The sequence below is a fragment of the Frankliniella occidentalis genome, unplaced genomic scaffold, assembly GCF_000697945.3.
Source record: "Frankliniella occidentalis isolate FOCC.00 unplaced genomic scaffold, Focc_3.1 Scaffold41, whole genome shotgun sequence".
NCBI classification, from domain to species: Eukaryota; Metazoa; Arthropoda; class Insecta; order Thysanoptera; family Thripidae; genus Frankliniella; species Frankliniella occidentalis.
In genome coordinates, this window is record NW_026267171.1 from 1,525,745 (window position 1) to 1,531,170 (window position 5,426).

The window sequence follows — 5,426 nt, forward strand, 5'->3', positions numbered from 1 at the left end:
AGCCGGGGGAGCCGGGGGAGCCGGTGGGCGCCGCGCGTGCGGAGGTTGAGCGCTCGGCCATGAATCATGGCGGGAGCAGAGCAGTGCGCCGGCAGGGTTCACCCGCTCGCCGCGTTTCAGGGTTCTCCAGCGATCACAGCAAACATTTTTCCGTAAAGTCCCGCCTGGTTAACTCGGGAAAGTACTTCCCAGTGCACTTTTCCCGCCTCAAAATTTTAGGTTATGTAGGAACATTCGATGAAAAAACGCTTATTCGAGAGAATTGTGACGGCAAACTAGTTAATATCTGAGGACAGCTCAACTTCATTCCTACCCGCTAGGCTCAAAACCCATCAAAAATACGAAATTACTAAAACACTAAAATTTGCCAACTTGTGCTCTGCGCATGCGCCAGAGAAAACCGGGATTTTTCCGGAAATAACCGGGAACTTCGCGGAAAAATGTGTGCTGTGTGCCTACTATGGCGGCGCGCCGCACATTGATACAACCGAGGCAAGGGATTGCCCAGTAGGCGGGCGCTGGATGCAGCAGCCCCTAAAGCACCTGTGCATCCGCCGCACTGCAGACATCAAGGCCGTTAGTGGCCGTAATAGTCTCAAGTCAACTTCACACCGCAAGTTGATTTTGTCATCACGCACGGTCCAGGTGTTGGCTTCCCCAGGACGCGTAGCTTCCTCACTTACTCACTCCCGTGTGTTTGTGTTCCGTAAGCCCGGGCCGGCGCGAATAAGACGCCTCCATCGCCTCCCCGGCGGCGTGGCGCCGCGTGGAGAGGGGGCCGAGTGGAGTGGGCCGACCAGTCTCGTCCCGAGCATCAATTATGGAAAAGGGTCAGGAGCGGATAGCCTGGGCCGGGTGGGGGCGGGGGCGCTGTTCAGCCGAGGGCAGCCGACTGACTGACCGGCAGACCCACCCGCCCCGCGCCCCGCCCGTCACTGACGGCTCGATTTCCTGTCGGAAGCCCGCTGGCCGGGCTTGCGCCGGTGGTTTAGGTGGTGACTGGCAAGTGGATGGTGAAATGGCAGAAAGGTGTCCTGCTTTGCAAGACTTGCAGATCGGTGGCGCTCACGATCCCTCCTCAGATTTGTTTCTTTCCATTACCCGAAAATAAAGTAACTCAAACTCAAAAAAAGGGACCCCCTCTCGATAGGACCCTTTGTTAAAGTTAAAAGTTCAAGTCAAAACACAAATGGGTTGTGCAACTTTTCAAACCTAGGTTCACTTCTTTCTCTGATCAAGCCGTGTCACCGGCGTTCTGGGGCGGCGGTAGGGGCGGGAGCGCATGCTCAGGACACCCGTCCACCGCGTAACCCTGGCGCCAGCTGTACTGCAGGCAGGCCAGGACCTTCCTATTCTAATTTCTTCAAGGAATTCGCCCTCTCTTGTCTACCCCTGTACCCCCACCCCCCTGCAGGATCGTGGGGAAGAGGAAGGCGGTGGGGTGGTGGGGCAGTCGTCCTGATCATCACGGCGCATATTCCAGCAGCCTCCGTATCCGTCAGTGCCGCCCCCATCCCACTCCCTCCCGCCAGCTACTCCCTGCCTCCTCCCCGCAGCCCCGCGGCACCGCGCTCGACTCCACGAGTCCTCCGCGCAGTAGTACGGCACTGCGGCCCTCTGTTTGCAGAGCGTGTTGCAATCCAGCCAGCCAGGCAGCACGCGGGGCACCGCGGCCGCCGCCCCGTTCGACAAGTAGCAGACGGAGCAGACCTGTGTGCGCAGTGTTGCCAACCCGGTAGGCAAAAATATACCACCGAATACACGTGTGTAGAGTGGGATGCATATCTACCAGAGATAACATTATAGGTCCGTTGATGCAGCATGTCCCACCTGGTCCACACATACGCATGTGTGGACTTCGTCAGAACTCACAGCAGGTATTTTTGTGATACGAGGCAAATGATACCGCACGATTCCGAGGCTAACGATTTCTTTTTATATTTTACCCAGTAATCATAATTACCTCTGCCGAAATATATATTTCGGAGAGATATGCCGTTGTATCAAAGTTCAAATTTAAATTTGTATAATTCCCCTTAGTTTTTCGGTAGGGCATGATATTAATTGACTCGCCCTGGCGGCAGCGCGGGACGCAAGTGAGTGGTTTTGTGAGTGTGTCTGAGCGGGCGCGCGTGCGTGAGTGTGTGTTTGTGTAAGTGTGTGTGTGTAGAGCCCCGCGCCAGCCAATCTGATGAAATGGACCACCGCAACCTTCCCGCGCTGGCCGCGCTCCCGCCTGCCGAGGCCCCCCAGCCCCTGCTCCGCCTCGGCGCCAGGCCGGGGGCGGCTGGGGGCGGCTATGGGGGCGGCCGGGGGTGAAGGGTGAAATGAATGAAGACTGCACGGGCCATGATTACCAGCCAGACGCAACAGAGCGGGAACTGAACTGAAGCGGTGCTTTCCGAATCATAACTCAATGAGAAGGGAGGGGGAGAGCGCCTCCATGCAGACCAGGCCCCCCTCTCTTCCCTCTCTCCCTCCCTCTCTCCCTCCCTCTCTCTCCCGTGCGCAATGAAAGAGCACCCCCCCCCCCGTACTACCCCTCCCCTGCAGCGCCCCGCATTAGGCTGATGAACGCGGGGGAAAAATACAGCCGCGTGATTCAGATTGATATTGCACAGCAGGCGGTCGGGAGCACACCGGGCTGCAGGCGAGGTGGAGGTAACCCAGCGCGCTGCCGCGAGGACGCGCTAAAGACCCGCAGAGGGCCCGTACCCCGTACCCCGTACCAGGCAAAAAATAACAGGCACATAGAAAAAAAAATCAGGACGAAACTGGTCGATCTGGCATAAAACCCGACAGAAACACCCAATACGTCTGACGAAATAGTCGACCAAGGAGTCGCCACTCACCCATACCTAGCAACGCCGTGTCCTCCGAACATGCGCTGCATGCCCCCCACCGCAAGCATGGTGGTGGATGGTGGTCGTACCAGGGGGGTGGCTGGAAGTGAATGGTCCGCGCCAAACAGAAGGGGGGAAGGGGCTGGGGGAGAAAGGGGCGAACAAAAGAACACGAGCGGCGGGAGGACCCCGGCGCGGACCCCGAGCCCGGCCGCCCAAAATACGGCCGGCGCGAGCTTTTCAGCCCATATGAAAATGGAAAACAAATGTTTGTGCGGCGAGCTGCTGGCCGCCGCTGCACGGGCCGACGCGGCCGGGTCGGCAGGGCGCCCGGAAAGGGGAAAGAAAACCGGCAAAGTAATGAAAAGGCAAAGCCCGGCCGGTCGGTCGGCCTTCGGTCGGCCGGTCGGGTCTTCATGGGATGGGCCTTCCCTGCGCGGTCCTGATGGCCGGACCGCGCCAGCCAGCCCAGCCATCAACCCCCATGAAAGCACCCAGGGCTGTACGACAAGACGGTGTGACGGTGTAACGGCCGAGGAGAGAGAGTTACACTTTATGCCTCACAGCCACTGGTAGAACACACGAACAGTAGTTTTTTTAGCGTGTGGAAAAAATGCACATAAATACTCACACACTGCATGATCTTTCCCAACACGGCCCACAATTGCATGCGGCCGCCCCGCCCGACCTCCGAGAGCACAACCGCCGCACCGCAGCCAGCAGCGCCGGGATGGGGCCGGCATTAAAACGCCATATCTTGCGGACAGCGATAAATAACTTTCCGCGCTGCAATGAATTCGCTGCTCGCGCGATTTACGGCCGACCAGAACGCCTCGCTCACACACTGCCCCCGATGTAGCGGCGGGGGGGCTCCTCTTCTCGCCAACGGTCCATGCGAAGAACCCTACACCGGCCCACCCACGTTGAATAAAGGTGCGATAGTAAAAACAAAAGAGGTATAGGATGGAAAGGTAATGACCTACAGGTGTACATAGGATTGCAGAAAAGAGAGAAGCGCTTGATGAACTGCGCCATTGAAATTTAATGCTAACTGGAAAATTTACAAATGTTTCATTTTTTTCCCGAAACGTTTTTTTGGCTGAGCGATTAGCGAAGCCTATTACTCCAGTGATCAAAAAGTTTCGCGTCTGTCTGTGTGTCTGTGTGTCTGTCTGTGTGTCTGTCTGTCATCACGATAACTCGAGAACAAATTGAGCTAGCGACCTGGGATTTTCAGGGTCGTTTTGTATCTTAAAAAGACAGATCAAGTTCGAAGTAGAGCATTCTAGCTCAAAAAATGGATTTAAAAAAAATCAAAAACCACAGGTCCCCAAAATGAGGTTTTTAAAAGATATTTTTTTAAATGTTTCCTAAGGGGTAACTCATCAAAGTAGAGCCCTTTGGGCGAAACTTTCGTCCGTTTGGCTCTATCTCTAACCGTTGAGGCGCCAGACACTGTTTTTCACACGGAAATGACCCCAAACCATTCCAAAATTTTTTCTCAAATATTTCATGGTCTCTGAAGGGTCAACTCGTCAAAATAAAACCCTGGGGAGCAATAATTGTGACTTTTGGGGCCGAAGGCCTATTTACGACTGTTTCTTTTGCCCGACTCGGGTGTCAGCGCCGCAGGCCTAGGTAGATGTATGCCAGGCGCGTCGCAGCGTAACAGTGTTTCGTGAGATATCGCGAAGCCTGTTACGCGAGACGTGGTCTGGCGTACATCTACCTAGTACTTGTAGTGAAGCGTAACGTAAAATTGCACAAGAACATGTGTGTGTTTGTGTGTGTGTGATGGTTATGGTTTAGGGTGAGGTGAGTTTTAAGGATGCGTTTTACACCGTGTTTGTTTCACAGTGGCAGCGCAGCGCTACGGCCCTATTGCAGGCGCCGTGCGGGGGGCTGGCTGCAGCGCTGCGCGTGTGTTACGACAAGATAGCAGACTAATGTGGGCGTTAAGTCGGCGTCGTGGCAGCGGCCTCGGCGGGCCGCTCGCGCGGTGACGCGACGCGTTGTCGGGGTGTGACAACCACAGCGCGTCGTCACATGTGACACTCCCGCCGCCGCTGGCGCGGTGGCGCGGCGCTGATATTGGAATAACGGTGTATGCGGCGCGCACACCGGGCCTCGCTCAACGCCAACCTCGTTGTGAGCCACATAACCGCCCCGCCATGCCGCCGGTATGGAAGGGGTGCGGTGATGCGTCCGTCACGGGCGACTCGTCGCGCGCCGAGCCGAGCGTGGCCGAGTGGTCCATCCGGGTCCATCCCGCCCGATTCTCTCCCCCTCTCTGCCGTGTTTACATGAGTTAGTGTCCCCCATTTGCCGCGCGCACTTCGTTAGTACCCAGATACTACTGCTCACACAAGGCCCCGCCCCGCCACGCCACGCCCAGTGCAGTGCAACGACCACCCCCGCCGCTCGCAATGACTTTATGGTGCTCGCTGAGCTCCGCGTCCGCCCCTCAGGACACGAACCACACTGTCAACACTGCGCCGCGCAAACGCGCGCTCTCTTTAGAATTGGATACAAACTCCTTAAATCTAGGATAGGAAACGGATGGGGGAAAGCTGCAGCTCCGAC

The 5,426-nt window shown here is 56.6% G+C and overlaps 2 protein-coding genes across 2 annotated transcripts in view; one reads left to right on the forward strand and one right to left on the reverse strand.

Moving 5' to 3' along the window:
• The window catches only part of LOC113216390 (uncharacterized), a 467,922-nt gene that overhangs the window by 423,199 nt on the left and 39,297 nt on the right, over positions 1–5,426 (reverse strand). The window lies entirely within an intron of this gene.
• Positions 1–5,426, forward strand: part of LOC127749256 (uncharacterized) — a 13,120-nt gene that overhangs the window by 471 nt on the left and 7,223 nt on the right. The window lies entirely within an intron of this gene.